The sequence below is a fragment of the Balaenoptera physalus genome (assembly GCF_965194825.1).
Source record: "Balaenoptera physalus genome assembly, chromosome: 8".
NCBI lineage: Eukaryota > Metazoa > Chordata > Mammalia > Artiodactyla > Balaenopteridae > Balaenoptera > Balaenoptera physalus.
Window position 1 is genome coordinate 104294798 of NC_138887.1, and position 24759 is coordinate 104319556.

The 24759-nt window shown below is 40.6% G+C and overlaps 1 long non-coding RNA gene across 1 annotated transcript; it reads right to left on the minus strand.

Moving 5' to 3' along the window:
* Nucleotides 1-1032: 1032 nt before the first annotated feature.
* On the minus strand, nt 1033-23864 carry LOC309666100. Its single transcript, XR_014266897.1, has 2 exons — nt 6011-23864; nt 1033-5695 (listed from the first exon to the last, which is right to left on the minus strand). It is a non-coding gene; the product is annotated as an uncharacterized lncRNA (long non-coding RNA).
* Nucleotides 23865-24759: the final 895 nt, after the last annotated feature.

Consider the following 24759-nt stretch of genomic DNA (forward strand, 5'->3'; position numbering starts at 1 on the left):
CTATAAGATGCTCCAGGCTTATCTTGTGTATTTCCTGCTAAAAGAAAAACTATTTCCTCTACCCACAGAAAATTTCTGTTGCCAAATGTGTTTGGAAGGGAGTTGGAACTCTCTTCCATTCCAGGGTTTTCCATTATATTAAGCAATTCTGACACTAACTACCTGGAGTTAGCAAACACCCCACGGGGTTAACGGCTCAGTCCCACAAGACTGCCCTCCACTTCAGACGCCAGTCACAAGCAGTGGGTCTCCAGGTCGTTGGCACTCCTGTCTGACTTGACTACAAATAGGAGGTTCCCACAACTCTCTTCTCAGTTCCATAATTTACCTTAATGGCTTTAGAACTTACAGAAACACTGTACTTACTTTACTAGTTTATTATAAAGGATACAACTCAGGAACATCCAAAGGGGAGAGATGCACAGGGCAAGGTAGAAGGAAGAACTGTGGAGCTTCGAGGCCCTCTCTGGGTACCAGCCTCCCAGCACCTCGATGTGTTCACCAACCTGGAAGCCCTCCAAACTCCATGGTTTAGGGGTTTTATGAAGGTTCCATTACATAGGCATTATTGAATAAATCATTGGCCACTGGTGATTAACTCCATCTTTAGCCCCTCTTCCTTCTCTGGAAGGAGGGCGGAGGGCAGGTAGGGCTGAAAGTTCCAACTCTCTAATCACATAGTTGGTTCCTCTGGCAACCAGCCCCCCATCCTCCAAGAATGACCTTGTGAGCATAAACTAAGGCATGGTCGAACAGGGCATATTATAAATAAGAAAAGAGGTCCCTCACTTCCCTGGTGGTCCAGTGGTACAGAATCCACCTTCCAATGCAGAGGACGCAGGTTTGATCCCTGGTCGGGGAACTAAGATCCTACATGCTGCGGGGCAACGAACTACTGAGCCTTCGTGCTCTGGAGCCTGAGTGCCTCACCTAGAGAGAAGCCCATGCGCCACAATGAAGAGCCTGTGCGCCGCAACTAGGACTCGAAGCACCTAAATCAATCAATCAATCAATCAATCAATATTTTAAAAAAAGAAAAGAAAAAAGGTCCCTCTCACTCTATCTTTTAGGAAATTCCAAGAGTTTTAGGAGTTCTGTGCCAGGAATTGGGATGGAGACCAAATATGGAGACCAAAGACCGTATTTCTTATTATGTTGGAGAAAACAGTGCCTACTTGCAGTGCCTTTCTTCTTTAGTTTTACAGATTCCACCAATCGCCAAAGTTACTCAGGGCAGCACCGTTTCCCCTGCCCCCTTCAGTGAGATAGTTTCATACATTTAGGTTCTCTTGCCATAATCTGCATTTCTTCCTGGGACCCTTCAACCCCCTAAATAGTTTTTTAATTTACATACATGAAGCTTCACTCTTTGTGCTATACAAAGTTCTACGAGTTTTGACAAATGCATAATGTCATGTATCTATTACAGAAGCTTATAGAATAATTTCACTGCCTTAAAAATCCCCTGTGCTTCATCTGTTCACCCCTCCCACCCCTCTTTCACCTGAGCTCCTAGAAACCACTGATCCTTTTACTGGCTGTATAGTTTAGCCTTTTCCAGAACTGTATAAACACGAAATCATACGAGGTGTGGCCTTCTAAGCTGGCTTCTTTCACCTAGGAGCTTTAAGATCCTTTGGGCATTTTGGCAGCTTGATAGCTTATTTCTTTTCCTCACTGAATACTACTGCAAAATATGGATGTACCACAGTTTATCCATTCACCTATGGAAGGACATCTTAGTTCCTTCCAGTTTTTGACGATTATGAATAAAGCAGCTCTAAACATTTACGTGCAGGTTTTTTGTGAACGCACCTTTTCAAATCAAGTGGGTAAATACCCACGAGCACGATTCCTAGATTGTATGGAAAGACTATGTTTAGCTTTGCAAGAAACTGCCAAACTGTCTTCCAAAGTGACTGTATCACTTTGCATTCCCACCAGCAATGAATGAGGGTCCCTGTTGCTCTAAGCCTTCCCTTTTAGTTCAAACCATGTCACACACAACGTGAAGAAAAACTCCTAGCCAGTCTCCACTGCTCTAGAAGGCAGGGTTTCAGTAAGAAGAGGTGCTGATGGGGGCACAAGTCCTCAGAATCCACCATGCCGTGGCTCTTGGTGCCACCAGTTCCCAAAGGGCACCTAGACGAGCAATATTTTTACAGTATGAGGAAGTGATGATTCCCTGGATGAAATAAAAGAACACGTTGAGGATACCGAAGATGCTAGGAATTCCCACTATACAGCCAAAGGGTAGTTCTATGAGATCCAAAAGGACCTCCACTCACCAGACCCTCAAGATGCACGTGTGTTACCTTGGGCCCAAAGATTTCCTCATGTACACTGCAGTCAGGACAAGTTTACCAGTAGGAGTCTGCGAAGTGAAAAGATGGGACATAGAGAAATTAAGAACTTGCCAGGTTTTTCATTTGCCAACACTTCACCACAGTGATGCATGGAGCCTATGCTACAGGCCAATCACTGCACTAGATGCTACATCCCAGAACTCCTAGTACAATGGAGGAGACTAACATGTCCACAGATCATCACAACTCAATGCAACACACAGAATAACAGAGGGATACACATTGATTTTGGACCTGATGACACAAGCCTGGTTAGTAAACAGGAACAAATGAAGGGACAATTTCAACAACAGCTTCCGCATCCAAGGAACCAAGCCAGGCCACCTATGGGGCCATCATTACCTTTTCAGGCTTATGCTAAATTACTGCAACTAGCTTTCTGTAGATGGATTTGAAAAAGGGGATGAATTCCTTTGTGTTTCTGAGGTTATTGCCGAGGAAAAGATGGCAGGAGGTAAAGGAAGAAGCCCAGCGGTGGAGCAGCCCTGGGCAGAGAGAAGCAGAGACGTTTATTACAGGAGCACCTGCACCCCACATGCACCAGCTTCCAAAGCTTCCCTGTCATTTGGAGAGAAGACAGAGCACAATTTAAGGACACAGCGGAATGCAAGCGATTGATGGGTCAACACGGCTGGCTGGGCTGGTGATTTTGTAATTACGAAGCAGATTTTTTAGACAGAATGGTTACCCCAACTGTGTAATTAAGAGGATCGTTAAGGAGTGTTGCTAGGCTGTGCATCACCCTGGGGCTAGAGCTACCACATGGTTACAATAGAAAAATACAGTCAGGCTTCATCATAAGGCCATCGCTAATTAATTGAAACAAATATTTGTAATAATAATTCCTATATATTTGCAACAGTTGAATGCTAAGAGAATCTTAATAGAGGGTTTTGATCAGAGGTGACAATAACAGAAAAACAGGTGTTAGGCTCCAGGTTAGAGAAAAACCAATGGGCCAGTTGAAATTGGATGGCCTTGAGGTAGTTTTGGTGGAATCCAGCTCTGTAGCTAGGATTGGGACCTTATTTTGTCCAGCATATTTACCCCAGAGTGGGCCTGGGTAAATTGGAGGAGTTCCAGAAACAAAAGGAGTGATTCGAGTTAGAAAATAACACCTGGGGGGAAGGTGAAAAAAAAAAAGAGATGATTTACCCTGGGTGGTAAATCTGCATAATATATGAATAAAGACTTTTAAAACTCTGAGAAGTTTTTAATTTTTTTCAAGGATGGAAATTCAGCATTTCCATTTCTTCTGAGCACAAAGAAGAAATAAGCCTCAACCACAGAATGGGGAATTTGAACTACATACAAATTTTTTGTTGTTTTAGATTCTAAAACAGGAAGCTACACAGATACTTGATCTAATTCTTTCGAAGCCTTTAGAACTGCAGAGAGGCCACGAATCCCAGTACAGACCCCCTCCATGCTCTGCACAAATTTTCATTTTTCTTCATATCATTCTGAACATCTTCTTTGTTGGAAATCATTAAGCAGCCTTTGTTAGATGAAAGCACTACCTTGGAAAAAATATAGACCAAAGCATTAACAAAAGACCTGATCTCATGCATGGAAAGTGGGGTCAGTCTGTAGCTTAAAACTGAAGCCACTTAAGCCTTAGATGTGCATTATATATCCTTTGGAGGTAGCTTCTAATCTTAGGATTCTAAAAATTAATGATCATTTGCCTTGTATTTTCATTGCCTGCTACTATGCCCAAAACATAGTAGGTGCTCAGTAAATATTGTTAAGGGGCCACATGCAATATAATTACTCAAGGTTCTTTTTATCAGGAAATTTACATGTTTAATAACCTCTCCAAGTGATTTTGAAAACCCCTGGCCTAGGACTAATGAATCTCAGCAACTGGCCTTGAGGTGATCTCTCTGAGAACAGCATCCTAGGACAGAAAGCTAGTGATCAGACAGGGAGTCTGTTATCTGGTCAACCAGTTCAATCTGCGTCTACTCAGCTGGCCAGGTTGTCACAGCATAGTTAAAAAATGAGTAAGACCTTCTGAAATAACCCTACTTGTTCCCGGTGTGTCACAGTATCTCACTGGGTCGGGGGTTGGGGAGAAGTTCTGTGAGAGATAGGCACAGGCGTCACTCTCAGAGCCTAATTACGAATCACTTTGTTGTGACAGCCCCTTCTCTTCTGGAAGGCAGGAAGGCTCACCACTGGTGACAAGCAAAGGGGAGCCACACCCTTAGTGCCCCCAAAGCTGTGTTCCTGCAGGCATTACGCTGAGTGAAATAAGTCAGACAGAGAAAGACCAATACTGTATGATATCACTTATATGTGGAATCTAAAAAATGCAACAAACTAGTGAATACAACAAAAAAGAAGCAGACTCACAGATACAGAGAACTAACTAGTGGTTACCAGTGGAAGGGCGGGGAGAGGCAATATAGGGGTTGGGGAGTCAGAGGTACAAACTATTGGGTGTAAGATACGCTCAAGGCGGTATTGTACAACACAGGCCAATATTTTGTAATAACTATAAATGGGAAGTAAGCTTTAAAAATTGTATAAAAATTTTTTTAAAAAATTTTTAATAAAATAAAAACATCACCATCAGAAAAAAAAAAAGAGCTGTGTTCCTCCAGCTGCAATATGCAAAACCACAGGATAAATCAAATGCCTTTCTGGTTTGTCAATTGTATTCAATGTGTTTAAAATCATTTTTTCACATTAAAGCAAATGTGTGTGTTTTATATTATAGAATGAAAAAGTCACTTGAGCTTTTAGAAGAAAGTGAGAGTCTTTAAAGAAATTTCTCCCTGATAAAGTTCTGGTAGAGGCTCCAGAATCCCAAGGATAGGCATTTACCCTCCTCTAAGAATTGTTTAGAGCTGCACTGTCCATAAAACTTTCTAGGATCATGGAAATGTTCTATACAGACACGTGTGCTATTAAGCACTTGAAATGTGGCTGGAGAGACTGAGGAACTGATATTTTCTTGTATTCCATCTTAATTTGTTTCATTGATTTAAATTTAAATAGCCACATGTGGCTAGCGGCTACTGCATTGAACAGGTTTAATGAAAAAGTTTATGTTTTATTCCCGACTTCTCCTGTGAAAAGTCTTTGGGAACTGAGGAAGACTTCAGGAAATGGACCAGAGCACGAGGCCTCCGGAACATTTTCCCCCTGTTGCTCAGCCCTCACTCCTCCTCTTGACCCTCCACTCACCAACCTCCTTCCCCAACCTGTACAACTGAGTGTATGAAAAGACCTACTTCTGGGGAAAGCCAAGAATGGTGGAAAGTAAGTGTGAGGAAGTCTGGGAGCCCATCCTGGGTGTCTGGCGATCCGCTCAACGAGATCTTAGGAGTTCTGGGGTTAGTCATTTTTTTTTTTTTAATTTAATTAATTAATTAATTAATTTTTGGCTGTGTTGGGTCTTCGTTTCTGTGCGAGGGCTTTCTCTAGTTGCGGCGAGTGGGGGCCACTCTTCATCGCGGTGCGCGGGCCTCTCACTGTCGCGGCCTCTCTTGTTGCGGAGCACAGGCTCCAGACGCGCAGGCTCAGTAGTTGTGGCTCACGGGCTTAGTTGCTCCGCGGCATGTGGGATCTTCCCAGACCAGGGCTCGAACCCGTGTCCCCTGCATTAGCAGGCAGATTCTCAACCACTGCGCCACCAGGGAAGCCCTGGGGTTAGTCATTTTTAAGCTCATGTCATCAAAGTAGAAACTGAGCCTTGGGGTGTGGACATATTTATTGTTCCAGTGACTCAGTGGATGAGGTGGAAGCAGCCCTCTCAGCCTATAGCCACTGTGGGCTGCTTCCAGTAATGAACCTGGGCCCTTCTCAGAGGAAGGGGGTGGATTGTTCTTCACTGGCCAGCGAGGTCAGCGAGGTTGTTAAGATTTCAAAGCCAGACAATATTCTTGTAATTTGACCCCATGTATTGCGTGATTTACAAATGTCCCTCTTATCTAGTAATTCCTGTGCTAGTAATTTATGCAAAGTAAATCATGGGGAAATGTTAATAACATTATATTAAGTGGAGAAAAGAAGGGCACAAATTATATATATATTTATATACAATAATATATATCTGTTATATATTATATAATTATAATACATAATAACATAATCATTATATAATTATATATAACAATATGTATTTTATATATACCAGCTCAAGAATTTTTTTTAATGCACCTGTATGTCTATAATAAAAATTGGGAGAAAACATACCAAAACATTAACAGCTGTTAGCTCTGATGGTAGGATTATGGATGACTTTCATTTTCTACTTTATACTTTTCTATTTTTCTTTAATAGACATTACTTTCATAATTAAGAAAGCCAATTATTTCTAAACACCAAAACCTCATTCATTAATCATGACTTGCATTCAGTGAGAGCCCACAGACTTCTCTTCACTGGGGTGAACTATACTGTCATGCTTTGGTCCTGCCCTCAGGAGGCAAGTGTTCTGAACAGCTTGTGATTTTAAACATCTCCTTCACTTTCCATGTAAGTTTTCTCTGAAGTGGGCCCTGCCTGGAACTAGGCATGTTCAAGAGGCAATGCCAACGGGCAAGACACAAGGGTAGCCTGATTGAGGAAGTCTTCCAGGGTGAGACTGGCTAGAGATCCTCTCCAGTGACCAAGAACTGAGGCTTGCTCTAGCAAGTGGCTACTGTTAGAACGTGCAGCCCATTATTTAGGCACCTGGCAGAAAAAGCGGTACCTTTTTCTAATTTACAAAACGGAGACCTCTAGGCTAACAGTAGCCTTGTGTCCACACTTTGATATCAGTGACTCGGTCATATTCAGAGTGAAATGTTTACCTGGCAAACACCTCAGAGGCTATCTGGGAAGTTGCCCTCACACGTTGAGGCAAAGGGCAAGATCTCCAGCACACCCCTAGTTTCTAACCACAGATATGCAATCCCAGGCTCATCCATTCCCTGAGGTGGCTTTAGGTTGAGGCTGATGGGCTTTGCTTTCTGAAAGCATTTGCTGATCTAACTGGGTAAAATGCAACTTCAAACTGGTTTCTACGGTGTTGAGAGAGTCCATTACCCCCAGCGAGGCAGCTCCCCCCAGCCCACTGACAGATGGAGGATCAGTGGAGAGCAGGGCTTTCTGTTGTGATGTGCTGCTCCCACTGAGAACACACTACTTTGCAGGCAGGACACGTACATTGCACTATACATCACCCAGCTTGCCACATTCTGTTATGTTGCAACCCATCAGCCTAAGCCATGATGGAGGCAAACACAACCTGGGGTGACATGTAGCACTTTGTAATGCATTGTAGCATTTAAATCTACATCCGTCAAGTTGCACACATTGGCTTGGACACTAGATGCTCGTTATTCAGAGGATGCAATCTAATGTGCGCAAAGTGCTGGCTGAGGGTATAAAATGCATCAAGGGAAAGCATCTGTGTCTCATTCCATCTGAGAGCTGAAGTTCATCCACTACACTGAATTATCAGTTCTCCACTGGAAACTCCACACCACTGGGTCCTTATTAGAGAGGATCAGACAAAAGAAAATACTCCAAGCTTTTGGTAAGAGGATGGTGCCTACAGCCTACTGTGGGATGGGTCATGCCCTGTGAGGAGATTTTCAAATATGCTGATGAATAATTGGATGCAATGGATGCTGATATATAGATTAATAGCAGGCAATTTAGAAAGCATATGACTAGATTAACAGCTGTCACCTTGAACCAGAATAATGCTAAGTGACTTAGTTGCAGTTTAAACTTAAGATCTTGTTATCATTACTCTTCTAACCAATCGATTAATTACATGTGACTTTTCAGGAGAACTATGATGACGGATGATTAACGAATGAACGACCTGGGCCCCTAAAGCCAATTCTTCATTATAAAGATTTGGCACCAGAATTCTATCGTCTCTTCTTCCTCCAGTTGCTGCCTGAAAGACTGAGACTGGGTAGTCATGGAAAACCTATGTTCTCCAAACTCAACTCAAGAAGCAGTAAGGGAGCTTGGGAGGGAACATACAGACCTCAAAGACGGGGAAGCATTGGAGTATGGCTCACACTGTCAGTTTCACAGCAGGATGGGAATCCTCACAGGTTCCCTGTAAGAAAGGAGTCATCACTGCCATTTCAGGAGGGCTTCAAGAAGCTGCCTTTTCTTTTTTCATTCAACAAATATTCATTGAGCTTTTACTGTGTGCCAGGTGTTGTGGATAGTGAATGGTGAACAAAATAGTCAGAAATTTTATATTAGAGTGAGGAAGACAAACAATGAACTAAGTAAATGAGTGAAATGCATAGTATGATTGAAAATAATAGGTGCTAAAGAGAAAAAAATAAAGCAGAGAAAGGGCCAGGATTGGGAGGAATGAGAGTAGTTATACTTTAAAAAAATTTTTTATTTTATATTGGAGTAGAGTTGATTAACAATGTTGTGCCAGTTTCAGGTGTACAGCAAAGTGATTCAGTTACACAGATACATGTATATACGTGTATATCTATTCTTTTTCAAATTCTTTTCCCATTTAGGTTATTACAGAGTACTGAGAAGAATTCCCTGTGCTCTACAGTAGGTCCCTGTTGGTTATCCATTTTATATATAGCAGCATGCACGTGTCAATCCCAAACCCCCAATCTATCCCTCCCCTCTTTACTTCCCCCACCCCACCCCCTCTGGCAGCCATAAGTTCACTCCCTAAGTCCGTGAGTCCGTTTTTGTCCTGCAAATAAGTTCATTTGTATTATCTTCTTTCTAGATTCTGCACATAATTGACACCACACAATACTTGTCCCTCTCTGTCTGACTCACCCCACCCAGCACAACAATCTCCAGGTCCATCAATGTTGCTGCAAATGGCATCACCTCATTCTCTTCAATGCATAGCTGCCTTTAGATTACAGATACTTCCTATTATATCCTTTTTAAAAATTCCGTGCTCTGAGGTTTTCTTGGCCCAGTCAGAGAGGAAGGAAAGCACCTGTGAAGAGGGATCAGAGCTATATTTCTCAGTAGATATTTTTATTAAGTAGCGTTGGAACCCTCCAGTGGATAAGTCTATCCAATGACTTGCTGATAAGTAGCAGGCCCAGGGGCATGGCCATGTCAGGTAATCCTTTAGCTTTCATACCTCCATCAGTCTTCCCTTGATGGGACTAAATTCTTACCTTCCTGCCTTCTTCAAGACTATTTGGTTAGCAGTAACAGAAACCCACTCAAACTAGCTCAATTAGAAAAAGTGCAGCTAGAACTTTCCAGAAGGAGAACTGAAAAACCATCTGAGTCAAAGCAGCTCCTCTTCCAGCTCACTCAGTCCCTTTCTCTCTCTGGAGCCAACTGGCCTCTCACCTTCACTTTCCTCACATGATTTCTCTCTCTCTTTACCCCCCTCCCCTCCATCTCTCTCCCCATCTCTGGCTTCTCGGTCTGCCTCTTACTCAGCTTTCTTTGCCTAGCCATGTGCACATGGACAAATACGGCTACCTTGGCCCATTTTTAACTCTCCCCAGTTCAAGTGGCTGTCTGAAAAAAGTACTAGTATTTTGTAGCTCCGATAATAATTCCCAGAAGATTTAGGCTCGTGTGTGCTCTACTCCAGTCCAATCAGGATTGTTCATTGATTGTCCACCTAACCCATTCGGTATGACCTGGATGGCAGGACCATGCAGTACGTCCATAGCCATCATCATCCATTCCTCGGACTATAGGAAGTTCTCAGGAGGGGGAACTGTGGGCTGCACATGCACCTCAAAAGGCATCCTCGTCCCTTCTGTTCTCTAATCATATCCTCCATCTTCTCTTCTAACTAAAACTTCAAACCAATCATGGTATACTGACAGAGAATAGGTTTGGGAGTCAGACAGACTTGGGTTCAAATACTGGCTCTCTAATGACCAGCAATATGACCTTGGTTAAGAAACAAACTTCAATTTCTCCATAGAGGAAATAGCGTCTATCCCAAGAGGTGATTTCGAGGAACAATGACTTGTTTTGGAAAGAGTCACCTAAACACGGAATCTTCACTTTTTCACTTCTCATTCACTCTAAACACACTAATTTCTGGCTTCTGCTTCTACTACTCCCTTGAAATTGTTTTCACTAAGGTCAAGTATGACTTTCCTGTTGCTAATGTTTGTCTCTTAATATTTTTCATTTTTAAAATTGGCACTGTTGACCATTCTCTCCTCTTTAAAAATGTTCTTTCTATGGCTTCTATAGCAATATATTCTATGTTTTTACAAATCCATATTGGTTTCTTTAAAATTGTTTTAATATATATAAAAGAACAAAGAGAAATCAATCTTTTGTATCATCACCAAAAGTTAACTACTACTAACATGTTTCTCTTTTCTATTATTTTTCTCTTTATGAAAATCATTCCATTTTGTAAGAACTTACTTGCACATGATATAAATGAAATTAATATGGATATTTTAAAAGGATTAGAAATTTACAGAGAACTCAGATCCCTTCACTTTGAAATTCTATTCAACCAAACACTTTGTTACCCACAGCACCTTTTAAAAATGCAAATATGGAACTAGAAAAATAGAATTTTAAAAAATGAGCTCATACTATAGATGCTACTTTAAAAAGAATTAAACTTAATTTTACTTTATTTTAGTAGATGTAAAACAGAATTGTTGAACTTCAAATAAATATTTCCTTCAGTACAATAGAAACAATTGTCTAAAAGATCCCTCCAAAGCTAAAAAGAGAATATGAGAAATATTAGGAGGTTAAAGTCATTACATTTTTCTATTTTAGACATCAGCGCTCATAGTTTCTTCCAATGCTCTTTGCCCACTTTTTGGTTTGTGTTAGCTGTGTTCCTATATTATCCACACTTGTAGCTTTCACTCTAATTTCTGTGCATAATTCCCATAGTTGTTTGGAATCCACTTTTGGCTCTAGATTTGACCCTATATTCAAATGTATTAAATGCTCACTACACTTTTATCATGGAATGTCCGTTCCTGAGTTCTTTATTTTGATTTCCCTCAATGTGAAATTGTTATCTGCAGTTTTTTCAGAAGTGCTCATGGGTCTGTATTCTTTGAATTATTTCATGTGTAGCTTTTTATAGATACTTGAAGGCTTCTTGGATAATGAAATGTTCACAGGTCACTTTCTGTTAGAACTCTGATGATGTTCCTCCTTTACTTTTCTTCTGGCATTGAATACTCTTGTAGAAAAGTCTGGGGCCAGTCTTTTTTTTTTTTTTTTTACTGTTCCTTACTGGATACATGAGAAAAATCTCTATCTGTGTTCATATAATTTAACTAGGTTAGGTTAGTTAGCATTTAACTAGACTCTATCTTGATGTTCAGTAGTCTGAGTGATTGAGATACTGCATATGAAGTGCTCAGCATAGAATCTAGTACAGGGCTGACCAACTATGGCCCACCAACTATGGCCCATAGGCCAAATTGACCTACAACCTATTTTTGTAAACAGGGTTTTATTGGAACACAGCCATGCCCATTCATTTTTGTCTATGGCTGCTTTCCTGCTATGATGGCAGACTTGAGTAGTTGTGATAGAGACCATATGGTCTGCAAACCTAAAATATTTACTACCTATCCCTTTACAGAAAATGTTTACCAATCCCTGTCCTAGACATAATCTTTTCCCCCAATATACACACACAGCATCTCTCCTATAGAATCAGAAAATGTGGCCATTGAAAGAAACTTTACATGACACGTTCTAGTCTAAGACCTTGTTTTCTGCAAGAAAAGTTTCCATAAAATCTAGACATGTATCTCCAAAGAAAAGAAGTTCACCTCCATTCCATAATTTCCCAATTACTCGGCATTATCTTTCAAAGATGAATTGATATCTATGTCCAGAGACCCATCACTGAAGCAGAATGATGCTTCAGTTTAAAACTATCTACATTCAGAAATTTGCCATATTACCTTCATAGGATCAGACGGGCCATGCCCATTTGTAAATAACAAATTGATATCAACCACAGCATGAGGTTTAATGAAAGGGGGAAAAGAAGTAAAACTGCTTCTGACTTGAGTAAAGCTCCCCCGAATTAAATAAGTCTATTAAAAGTGATTTTGAAATGGTCCAGATTTTAAAAGGGTTTTACTCTGATGACTTGGAAATGCACTTGAGCAGGACTCATCTGGTCCTTTCTCTTGGAGAATGGGCAGCTTTCTGCATAAGGAATACCTGTAGAGATCATTTCCAGCTCTGAACTGCCATCTACATTCACTATCTCTTATGTACCAATTTGTGGAGAGTGATGAGGGTGGCGAGATAGGGGAAAGGATTAATAGTCTGCTTTCCAAAGACTGGGAATGTTGAGAATAGATATTTAGCATAGGGTGAGATAAGGAATCTCCATGCTTTATGTGTGTTTGTACAAGGAAGGTATTATCAAAATATCAGCCTTTTAGATATCTACTTGCCTTAGGTCAGTAAAAATTAGATGCAGAAATTTTATTTAACCCTGTTATCTACTCTTTGCAACTTGAAGTAGAGGTAGGCTGATTAACACAATATCTTTATATATAAAAGGCTGAAATACAGCTTGTTTCTGTTTTCTCTTCCATGAGCAATGGAGTAAGCATCTATAAACCTGAGAAAGATTATGAGCATACACCTAAGAATCAACAGACCTAGAAAGTGTGGCCTTGGGCAAGTTTCTTAACCTGCTCTGCCTTGGTTTCTTGGTCCTTAAGATGGAGAAATAATAACTAACCTTAATCAAGTACTATGTGCTAGGTACGATTCTAAATGCTCCCCATGAATTATCTCATTCAATTCTCACAACTCTTTAAGGTACATACTATTATCCCCTCTTGCATGAGGAAACTGAAGGAGAGAGAGGTTTAAGCCATTAGTAAGTGGGATTTGAACTTGCCAGTCTGGCTCCAAAGAGTATTTTGCCTCCTATTAACAGGGAGATTGTTAAAAATATAGAAAGAGAAAAAATTCAAGTAAATTTCTTATTATGTGCCGTGTATATAGTAAGCATACAACAAATGGTAGTGATCTAAAATTATGATGATTGTGATGAAAAGAATAAAAAACCAAAGTGATTTAGAAAAGGTGTGATTACAATCCCTGAAAAAGCTGCTGGACCTAAGCAAACTATCCCCCTTACCAGAGAGAGGGCTTTCTTTACCTGAGTTTGGATCCCACTTGGGACAAAGATTGTTTCCTCCTGCCACAGTGCTGTTGGAGTCCAAAGCTGCTGAGGTCATTATCATGGTTCTGGCTTTTGATGATTGGGCTGTGCTCAGCCTTTATCTTCAGCCAGTCTCAAAATCAGGGATGAATTTCACGTATTCATGATGGCTGCTGGGTAGAAATCAGAGATTATAACTTTTAGCTGTGGAAGGCTTGGGACTGGGACCCAACTAGGCTATTGGGTATCAGTGAGAAAAAAATGGGAGTATCCCTCCTCCAAAAGTCCAGCCCTGGGCTAATGCCTCTTCCATTGAAGGCTGATGGTGAAAAGGAGGCTTGGGAGAGAAATTGGAATCTGTGAGCTGAAGAAGGGGACACAGGGAGGGCAGATAAAGAGAAGGAGTGAAATCCAGGTAGTTGCAGTGAAAGGCATTGGCAGGCACTGAATCACAGGGAGATGAAAGTCGGGGTAGAGTCACATGGTGGAGGAGATGAGCAGTGCATCTGAAGAGTAGGCAAAGACCAAAAGAAATGCAAGCAGGGACTCAAACAGGTATTTGTACGCCCACGTTCCCAGTAGCATTATTCACAATAGCCAACTTAAAATAGAATGTTATAACTATAAGATGTATTATGTAAACTTCATGGTAACAAAGAAAAAACCTCTAGTAGATACAGAAAAGATAAAGAGAAAGGAATCAAAGCATACCACTACACAAAATTACAATAGCCAAGAGGCGGGAAACAACTCACATGTCCATTAACAAATGAACGGGTAAACAAAATATGGCCTATTCAAACAATTGTTACCCATCAAGGGCTTGCTGCCCGACATGCATAGAAGCTAATACTACAGCACTGACTTTTGAGAAAAGAAAGAGCTTTATTGCAAGGTCAACTACCAAGGACACAGGACTCAAACCTGTCTCCTGGATCCAGGGTTCGGGGTGAAATTTAAGCGATTAGGGGAATTTCAAACTTGGAAGCTGATTAGCTAGTTTTGAAGGAGTCCACCTAAGCTACTTGTGTTGCTGGAAGCCAGCTTTTCCGCATTGAACGACTTCTCACTGCGTAAAGAGCTCTGGTGGCAACATTTCTATTCCTTAAATTCCATAGACTGAAGATTCTTGGTTCCAGGGTCACTCTGGAGATGTGGGTTCCCGTCTTGCACATGCACAGTGCTGTGTCTGTAAAATAACTCAAGTTTTGATTAATCGACAACCTATTTAAGGTGACAAAACTAGTTGAAGCTGGTGCTGTTTCAATTTGATGAATCAACAACCTATTTAAGGAGGCAAAACCAGTTTAAGCTGGTCAATGTCTTACATGCTGTTTCACAGTGGAATATTATACAGCCTTTAAAAGGAATAAAACTTTGATATATGCTACAGCATGGGCAAAACTTGAAGATATTGTGCTAAATAAAAGAAACCAGACACAAAAGGGTAGATACTGTATGATTCCACTTACACAGGGTACCTAGAGTGGTCAGATTCATAGAGAGAAGTAGGCTGGTGGTTGTCAGGGGCTGGGGAAGGGGGAAATGCAGAATTACTGTTGAATGGGTGCAGAGTTTCAGTTTGTGCAAAGTTCTGGAGATGCATGGTGGTGACGGCTGTACAACAATGTGAGTGTACTTCATGTCACTGAACACTTACAAATGATTAAAACGGTAAATTTTATGTTACATATACTTTACCATAGTAAAAATAATTTAATTTAAAAATAAATGTCACCAATAGTGTGCAAATATCAATGCTGTGAATTAATTACAGTAGTTGCCTTCTAATGCACATCTATTATATAGATTTATGCTTCTATTTAGTGGTGGTGGCAGCTGGGGTGAAGAGGAGACTGGTTAAATGTGTATAATTTCCATTTTTGCCATTCTGAATCCATTGGTCAGAAATGAGGCCTATAATTTTTTTGCAGGTAGCTGTCACAAAATTTGGGCAGTCCTGCCCTCCCATCAATTTCTCTCCTGAAAGGCCCATGGTGCTGAAGGGGGGCCTGATGGAGGGTGTCATCACCAGGATTCCTGATGACAAGAGCTGACAAGAGTAGATCAACGGGAAAGTAGATCAATGGAGGAGCCACTTGCCAGCTTCTGGAGACTTCATCTGAGTAGCAGAAGAGCAGGCTGTGCTGCCGGCTGTGACTCAGGGCACAAGCGCCTCCTTATACACAGGGGTAAAGGTTGCTAATATCATGAGGTTGCAAAGAGCCCTCTAGAAGCCAAACAGCAAGACTCTCAGAGACTCTGGCAGGCTCCCCAGTGCTGGCAAATCAGGGTATCACAGGACTCTAGTCTCTCTACAATTAAACAGATAATTAAGAAGTAAGAACATGTTTTTCCAACATAAATTGATAGGCACTGCTTGGTAATGTTAGCATCAGGAATAAATTGAGCAGTAATCTGCAAAGGATGTTATTGCTATTATAAAAATAAAGATCTGTCTCCGCAACCAATCAATTCAGCAGATATATACCAACAATCAAATTGTTAAAAATGACTTCTATAAATTACCCAGTGTTCTATCTAATGGTGCCAGAAGCAGCTGTGATACAATTTAGGGCTGATATAACCATACATCGAGAGTGCTTTTTCATTCTGATGTTTTTTGTTCCCTTCTAAGCAGTTGCAGTGGAGCCCACAGCTTTGTTTAATGCCCCCATGTGAAACGAAGTGTATTTCACTCCATGGGTTAGCAAAGTCATTTTGGCAGAAACACTCAGGAATATATGCATTTAATATGGGAAGAATAATTCAATTTTCTTTCTATGATTTCAGCTACAAGGTTGCAATATCCTTAATTCTGCATTAAACCTTCTGGCTCCTGAGGAAGTTGCAGTTCTTTATGAGCTGCCATTCCTCTTTCAAATGAGTATAGAAAAGACCCACAAAGGGATAGTTACAATCATATATTTTTCAGTCTTGTCTAACAGCCATTTCAACGAGATCAGAACAATTTAAGAGCTTTTCTTGATACCTGCAGCACTTGAAGACTCGTTACATCCGAACTTTGATTGTTAATGCACAATCACCAAGCCACCCTGTGATTTGTCAGTGGTCTTTTTTTCCTTTGCATATTCATGTCAGCTGACAAAGCAGTTAAATACTGGCTGAACTGAAAGCAATTTTCCCAGCTGGGAGCCCTGACACAACAGGCGTCCATCTTTAATATAACACTTCCAAACTTAGTTCTTCCATTGAAGTTTGTCTAGTAAGCTTAGATGGTGCCCAAGCTGAGACATGGTTTACTCCAGACACAATTAATAGTGCGAGCAAACACAGCAACAGCAGCCACTGGTCTCCTACTGAGCGTTAAGTTCTTTCCTTGGAAAATGGGACACCCGGAGACATATCAACACAAATAAACATGGTCCCTGCCCTCAAATAATATCGTGAGGAAATGGCTAAAAAACGGAATGGTTTGGGAATAACTGAGGTCATACAAACTAGGGTGAGTCCCACGGACTAGGCCTGCTTTAGGAGAGAAAGTTCCTAGTTCTCCCCAAGATGGAGGTAGACAAGCTCAACGCAGGACATTACAGAGGGTAAAAAGGAGCCACATCCTTGTCCTGAGTTCAATGATCTAATGATCTAGTTGAGGAAGAAACTTAAAGTGATAGCTCATATAATAAGGTGAGAGAAATAGAGGAGTTCAAGGTCAGGGGACAGAGAGAATAGTTGAAGAGGATTGCGGTTAGGGACAGGTTTGGAGAGGCATGAATGAGACGTATTAAATTTGACACAGAAATCATAGCCAGCAATCAACCCAAATCTGAGTCTGGAACTCAGGAGAAAAGTCAAGAATAAAGATAAAAATTCAGAAGACCTGTTTTGTGGGATACTAGTCAAGTAGACTGTAGAATGTCCTAGAACTCCTGTTTTTGACCCTCAAAACTAGTTAATTTCTTCCCCAACAAGTACTTATCCTAAAACTCCCGGTGAACACTCTCCATCTTTGTATGGTCAGCCACTCAAGACGGCTGTTCTCTTGCTCTCTGTACATCCTCAGCCCGATCAATGACTGCTTCACCTACACCCTATTCTCATGACTGACCTTCCTATATACTGACCCCAGGCCTCAGCTAGTGATTGTTTTTATCAAAAGGGTGGTGAGGGGCGTGGCACTTTGCTGGTTTCCCTGGTAACTAATGAGCCAACCTGAGGTCAATTACCCCTATAACTGGCAATTTCTCCTCCCCCCCAACCCTGGAGAGCGAGGACTGCTGTGATGTCCTGCGTGCTACAGCAGCACACGGTGGGGTGTTGCTCCAGGACCTTGCTTCAGACAAATAACCCCACCCTCACCATCCACCAGGCAAGGGACTCCCCTGGTGTTCCAATGGTAAAGAATCTGCCTTCCAATGCAGGGGATGTGGGTTTGATCCCTGGTCAGGGAACTAAGATTCCACATGCTGCGGGGCAACTAAGCCTGCGCCACAACTAACGAGTTTGCAGGCCTCGACTAGAGAGAAGCCCGACCGCCGCAATGAAAGATCCCACATGCTGCAACTAAGACCCAACGTAGCCATAAAAAAAAAAAGAAGCTTGGCAAGTACAGGGCTTGCAGGCCTGCAGGGTGCAGCCCAACAATATTATATTCTAATTATTTAATACAAAAATTTTGATATCTCTTAATTGGTCTTTATACTAGAGATTTTCTGAATGTACATTCAGATTCTCTCTCCATCCTGCTCTGTGACCCAGAGGCTGACTTCTGTGGACTGCATCACCTTGCCCTCTGGCTGCTTAATTGTTGGGCCAATGGAAGACCCAGGGAAACAATGTCAGGAGGAAAGTAAGACCAAGGTGTCTTTATGTCATGGATCTCTCTTTGGCCATGAGGAGCTAGCTGCCTCTCTCTGTGCAGTTACTTGCCTTAGGTTCTGATAACCACTCCCCCTTCTTGCCAGTCTGGCCTAGAGGTGGTGACAGTTTCTTGATGTTAGCCTGTGGGTTATAATACCATTCTTTGTTAGCTTCCCTAAATCATGCCTATACTTTTGTAAATAGTGCCTTTATTAAGAATCATTAACTTTATGAGACTTTGTTAAACTCTTCCCAATTACCTAGTTTGAATGTACTACTTCCTGACACGACTCTGATAGAGTCCTCTGCAAATATTGATTGGTTGACTGATTGACTGGTTGATTGATATTATCCAGTCTTGGTTCTGATATACCTTCCTTTAAAAATTTCTATAACATAGTAATGGCATTTAGGCTGATTTCTTTTCATGAAAGAAAATACTTAAGATAGTTTTCCCCAAACTAAATATTCATCAATAAGAAAAATGGTTGAATAAATTATTGTCCATTTCTACATATGATACAGAAATAGAAAAAAATAAGATGGTCTTACAGATATGGACATGGAAGTATCTCCAAGACATGTCAAGTGAAAAAAAATCAAGTGACAGAAAAATAGGATCAGTATAACCCTACTTATGAAAACAATATTAAACAAAATAAAACTAAACATTTCATATGAACTCTTGGTCCTTCAAACTGTAGTCCCAAACTTTTCCTTTGCCTCATCACTTACTATATTCCTGCCTCTCAACCTCACACTTCAACTGCATTATACAGTAGCTAAGCTAGAGTAGTCATTCAATGCTTGTTGGATGAATGAATGAATTACAATTTTCAAGTGTCCTGCACTTTCTTCCCCCCTTCTTTATTGATGTATAATTGACAAATAAAAATTGTATCTATTTAAGGTATACAACTTGATGTTTTGATATGCCCATACGTCGTGAAATAATAACTACAATTAAACTAATGAACATATCCATCACCTCACGTATTTTGCTTTCTTCCCTTTCCTTTCCTTTTCTTTTTTTTGCGGGTGGCAAAAACACTCGAGATCTACCCTCTTAGCAAATTTCAAGTACATGATACTGTGTTGTTAACTATATTTGTCCTCTACTTTCAAAACTCCATCATAGTGTCTGTTCATACTGTTCCATCTGCTCAGAATGCTATTAACCCTTCCTTCACCTATTGTGATTAGATCAGTCCTCCAACACCCATTCCAAATGCTCCCTTATCTGTGAAGTCTTCCCAAACACCTCAAGCTAGAATTTCCTGCCCCTCTTCTGCCATTCGATAGCAATTTGAAACTTCATCTGAGCACTTAGGACATCTTGCTTTGTATTCAGATCCAGCTTGTGCACAAGATTCTAAGATCCTTGGGAGAGCTTTGGCAATTTTGTATTCCTAATAGATAGCCTAGCATCTCACACATAGTAGGCACTCCATTACTAATTGGTATATTGTCTTGAATGAAATCTAATTGATTGTTAGTGTTTAGCAGACCAGGTCTTGCTGCCTGTTGTAGATCATTAATTGAATGTCTCCCAAACAAAATAAATGGATGAATTTAATTATGAAATTGAGTGTCACCATATTTTAAATAATTTACTCTATAACTTCAGATTGTTTATTTATTGATTTTTATAAATTTATTTTTGGCTGTGTTGGGTCTTTGCTGCTACATGCAGGCTTTCTCTAGTTGTGGCGAACGGGGGCTACTCTTCACTGTGGTGTGCGGGCTTCTCATTGCGGTGGTTTGTCTTGTTGTGGACATGGGCTGTAGACCCACGGGCTCAGTAGTTGCGGCACATGGGCTCAGTAGTTATGGCAGGCAGGCTCTAGAGCACAGGCTCAGTGGTTGTGGTGCACGGGCTTAGTTGCTCTGTGGTACGTGGGATCTTCCCAGACCAGGGATTGAATCTGTGTCCCACGCATTGTCAGGCGGATTCTCAACCACTGTGCCACCAGAGAAGTCCTTCAGGTAATTTAAGTCTAAGATGAAAAGCAGATGCAGAGAGTGAGAGATTAAGTAGGACAAATATTTTTTGTTGGATATCAAAGTCAACTCAGAGAAGGTAAGAGCCTCAAGCAAAGACCTGGCCTGGCCAGAGTGGGAATGGGCAAGACAGTTGGCACATACTTGAGTAACCTCCTCTCCCTTCTCCCCAGGGGAAGGAGCAGATTTTCCTGTTTCCTTTAGCAGCAGTTACCCCCTGTGGATTTCCCAATGAAGCAGAAGCCGCCTCTGCACAGACCCCTAATCCACAGTTTGTAAGTACTTCTCAAATCTAATATGTTAAAAACTCATTTATTTTCAACAGCACCAGATTTCTGATTAATTCCCAGCACGATGGGTTATTTAATGCAGTGGGTTTCACTGTCATTTCTGATTTCCCAAAGTGCTTGATTGATAGAAGCTATTGTGGCCTTAGTCTGTCAACGTATTGTTCCCTTGTCAAGTGACAACAAAAAACTCTTATTGATGAAATTGCTGGGTGTCTTTTAAATAAGGTAGAAATACAGTATGGTACTAGAAACCCACAGGTGTTAGGCATTCACTAGGAAAACTAAAAATCATGCTTAGAAACTTCACTGAAATGTAAGGCAGACATCCCTGTCTATATCCCACCTAGAAAAGTCTGGCAGAATGTCTGGTTGTGTTTTCTCATCTAATTCTGAAGAAGCCAGAGGTTTATTCCCATTTTGCCTTTTTATGAGGGTGATGAAATGCAGTGAAGTAGATTCAGAACCATAACTCACCTTTAAATGAAACCAGCCTTATCATTTGCTTGTTTTTTTAAAGTTTTTTAGAACATTAAAGACCCATTTAAATCTTTGAAGAGAGTAAACCTTAGAAGATAAGTCAGTGAGACTCATACAAAACAAAACAAAAAATTTTTAAAATAAGAGATGATGTCATGATGTTTGTGTTGGTAACCTGCCGCACTCAACAGGAACCCTCTATATCTACTCCCTTAACCCCTCCCCTGGACTGAGATTACTTCCCCACCACAGCCACAGATATGAGCTAGGGATTGGGAATTAGGTATAAAAGTTGCCATATTTTCATTACTCTAGGAGGTGGGTCAAAAAATATCTTGCTGTGATTTATATCAAAGAATGTTCTTCCTATGTTTTCCTCTAAGAGTTTTATAGTGTCTGGTCTTACATTTAGGTCTTTAATCCATTTTGAGTTTATTTTTGTGTATGGTATTAGGGAGTGTTCTAATTTCATTCTTTTACATGTAGCTGTCCAGTTTTCCCAGCACCACTTATTGAAGAGACTGTCTTTTCTCCATTGTATATTCTTGCCTCCTTTGTCATAGATTAGGTGACCATAGGCACATGGGTTTATCTCTGGGCTTTCTATCCTGTTCCATTGATCTATATTTCTGTTTTTGTGCCAGTACCATACTTTCTTGATTACTGTAGATTTGTAGTATAGTCTGAAGTCAGGGAGCCTGATTCCTCCAGCTCAAAAAATGGTACAGATGAACCTATTGGCAGGGCAGGAATAGAGATGCAGATGTAGAGAACGGACGTGTGGACACGCAGGGAAAGGGGGTGGGATGAATTGGGAGATTGGGATTGACATATATATACTACCATGTGTAAAACAGATAGCTAGTGGGAACCTGCTGTATAGCACAGGGAACTCAGCTCGATGCTCTGTGGTGACCTAGATGGGTAGGATTTTGGGGGGGTGGGGTGGGGGAGGTCCAAGAGGGAGGGGATATGGGGATATACGTATACGTAGAGCTGATTCATTTTGTTGTACAGCTGAAACTAACACACTAACATTGTAAAGCAAATATACCCCAATAAAAAAAAAGTTGCCATAAAATGTCAATAAAGGGGAAAGAAGCAGGTCTTCCACATACTGGCAAAGTGCTTTCACAGTTTGGTGTACTCATTTTGCTACAATGTGACAAATCTTTCTGATATACCTTACATTAGTGTCTTTATGATTTTATCTCTACATTTCTAGATAGACAAGGACCCTCACTGGCCATTAAATAGAAAATCCCATCCCCTCTCATTTCTCAGACATGAAGATAGATAACTTCTTAGTCAGATCTTTCTCTTCTAAGCAGCACCTTCCACCACCCTAGGTGATGGCAGTCCAGAGATTTGGATTAGCTTCTGTGCCAAATTTTTCCCTTTAGCCTAGTGTCTAACAGCTGGGCTATTGCGCTATTTATGAAATGTTCCCTGTCAAAGAGATTCTATATCACCTTGAACAGCTTAGAGGACACATACTGTGTAAAACTAAGAGCTAAGAAGGCAGAAGCCTGAAAAGAAAGCATAATGCAGGAAAAATCTCCCACCTCTCCACCACCTCTACTTGCCTCCCTGGAGGAAACTCCAAGAAGGCAAACTAGGGAATAATGGCACAGGATCCAGAGTTAAGATTCCACATCCCTGGGCCCTTCATTATATACGAATAAGCCCACTCATGTGCAAATTCTCATATATAAATATAACTCTCCTAGTACTGACAGTAGACACCCTACTGGCTTTCTACTGTCAGAAAAGTGAGCTTTGAGATATTTTCTAAAGAGGGGTTTATAGTAATTTATCTACAAACATCTGTATGCAAGGACATGTTTTTACTGAATGACTATATTTAGAATGAATGAAGTCTCAGTGCCCTTTACAGAATATGTTGTTAAAATTGTGCCACCTCCATTTTTTCACTAAGATTGACTGCGATTAAAAAGCTAATATATGAAGATGGTGAAGATATGGGGAAGGGACACTTTTATATAGTTTATATATAAATTGGTGCAAACTGTATGGAGGGCAATTTGAGAATATCTATCAAAATGAAAATGTGCTATCAGAGATTTCCAATTTTAAGATGGCAGAGCAAAGTTTTTTCTGCCCCGCCTTTTTCCTCAGCTATCACCCACAACCAACAAGGATGATGAGAAACAAAACACAGACTCCATAGTCCATGAAATCAGGAAGTATTTATAACTTCAAACTATAATATGTGAAAATGAATGAAGGAGTTTAAATGATGCAGCAGAGTGGAGGAAGCCTAGATAGTTGGTTAATGATAGGATTTTTAAGACACTTAATACCAGGACTTCCCTTGTGGTCCAGTGGGTAAGACTCTGCGCTCCCAATGCAGGGGGCCTCGGTTCGATCCCTGGTCAGTGAACTAGATCCCGCACATATGCCGCAACTAAAGATCCTGCATGCCACAACTAAGACCCAGCACAGCCAAAATAAATAAATAAATAATTTTAAAAAGACACAATACCACAGAAAGTAGGAGTGAGGGGAGGGGCTAAAATGGGGCAATTTATTAAAAGTCTATATAAGGAGCAGAGGGAACCCCTCAAAGCCTCATCCCATCCTGAACAGCCAGGTGACTATCTCTCACATACCCTGGACCAAGAAGAAATTGAAACAGAGTACCTTCAAACTCAGGGACACCAGCCCAGTTGAAGGTCTGGAATAGACACTAGTCTAAAAAGGAAGTTAAACACACAGTGAAACCCTCACCTCCTGCCCCACACTCAGCTGCCGGGACACTGGGAACAACATAAATTGTAGAATTCTTCTCTGGAATAACTGAATGTCCCAGAAAATAATACCTAGAGATACAGATAGTGGTGAATTCCACCAATGAAAATCTAGCAGCTTACTACTCCACCAACCTACAATGAGGCTGGCAAGCTCAACTCTACAGATGGAATTTCCAAACAGCTCTTTAATAGCTCCTTTTTAAATATAAACTGACAACCAAGGATCTCTTGACATTTGAAGAAATCCTCCAATATGAAAGACACTAAATAAAACACACACACACACACACACACACACACACACACACACACACACACGGGTAAAAAAGGAAACCAAGAAGAAATAGAGACAAGTTAGGTAGCAAAAAATTATTTTCAAAAAATAAATATAACTGATAATATTAGAAATAGTGGAAACAATACATCCATGGGAAAAGAACAGGAACAATGAAAGAAATAATCAGAGAAAAGGAGCTCTTAAAATTAAAAATATTACAACAAAAAATTTTTTAATTTTTTAAATAAGAGGGTAGAAGAAAGAGTTTAGGAAATCTCTCAGAGAGTATAACAAAAAGAGAAGGTGATAAATATAGGAGAAACAATTAGAAACTAGAGGCTCAAACTAAGAGATCCAACATCTGGATGTAACAGAAAGAGAGAACAAAGAAAGTCATGGGGACAGAATTATCAAAGAAATAATACAAGAAAATTGTAGGACATGAGTCTCCAGATTGAAAGAGCCCCAAAATATCACTACAAAAGATAAAAAAAGACCCACACCAAAGGATATCATTGTAAAATTTCAATACATCAGGAATAAAGAGACTAAGACTTTTAGAGATTTGTTTTTAAGTCACATACAAAAAGTCAGGAATCAGAATGGCATTGGATTTCTTAACAGCATTGTTGGAAAT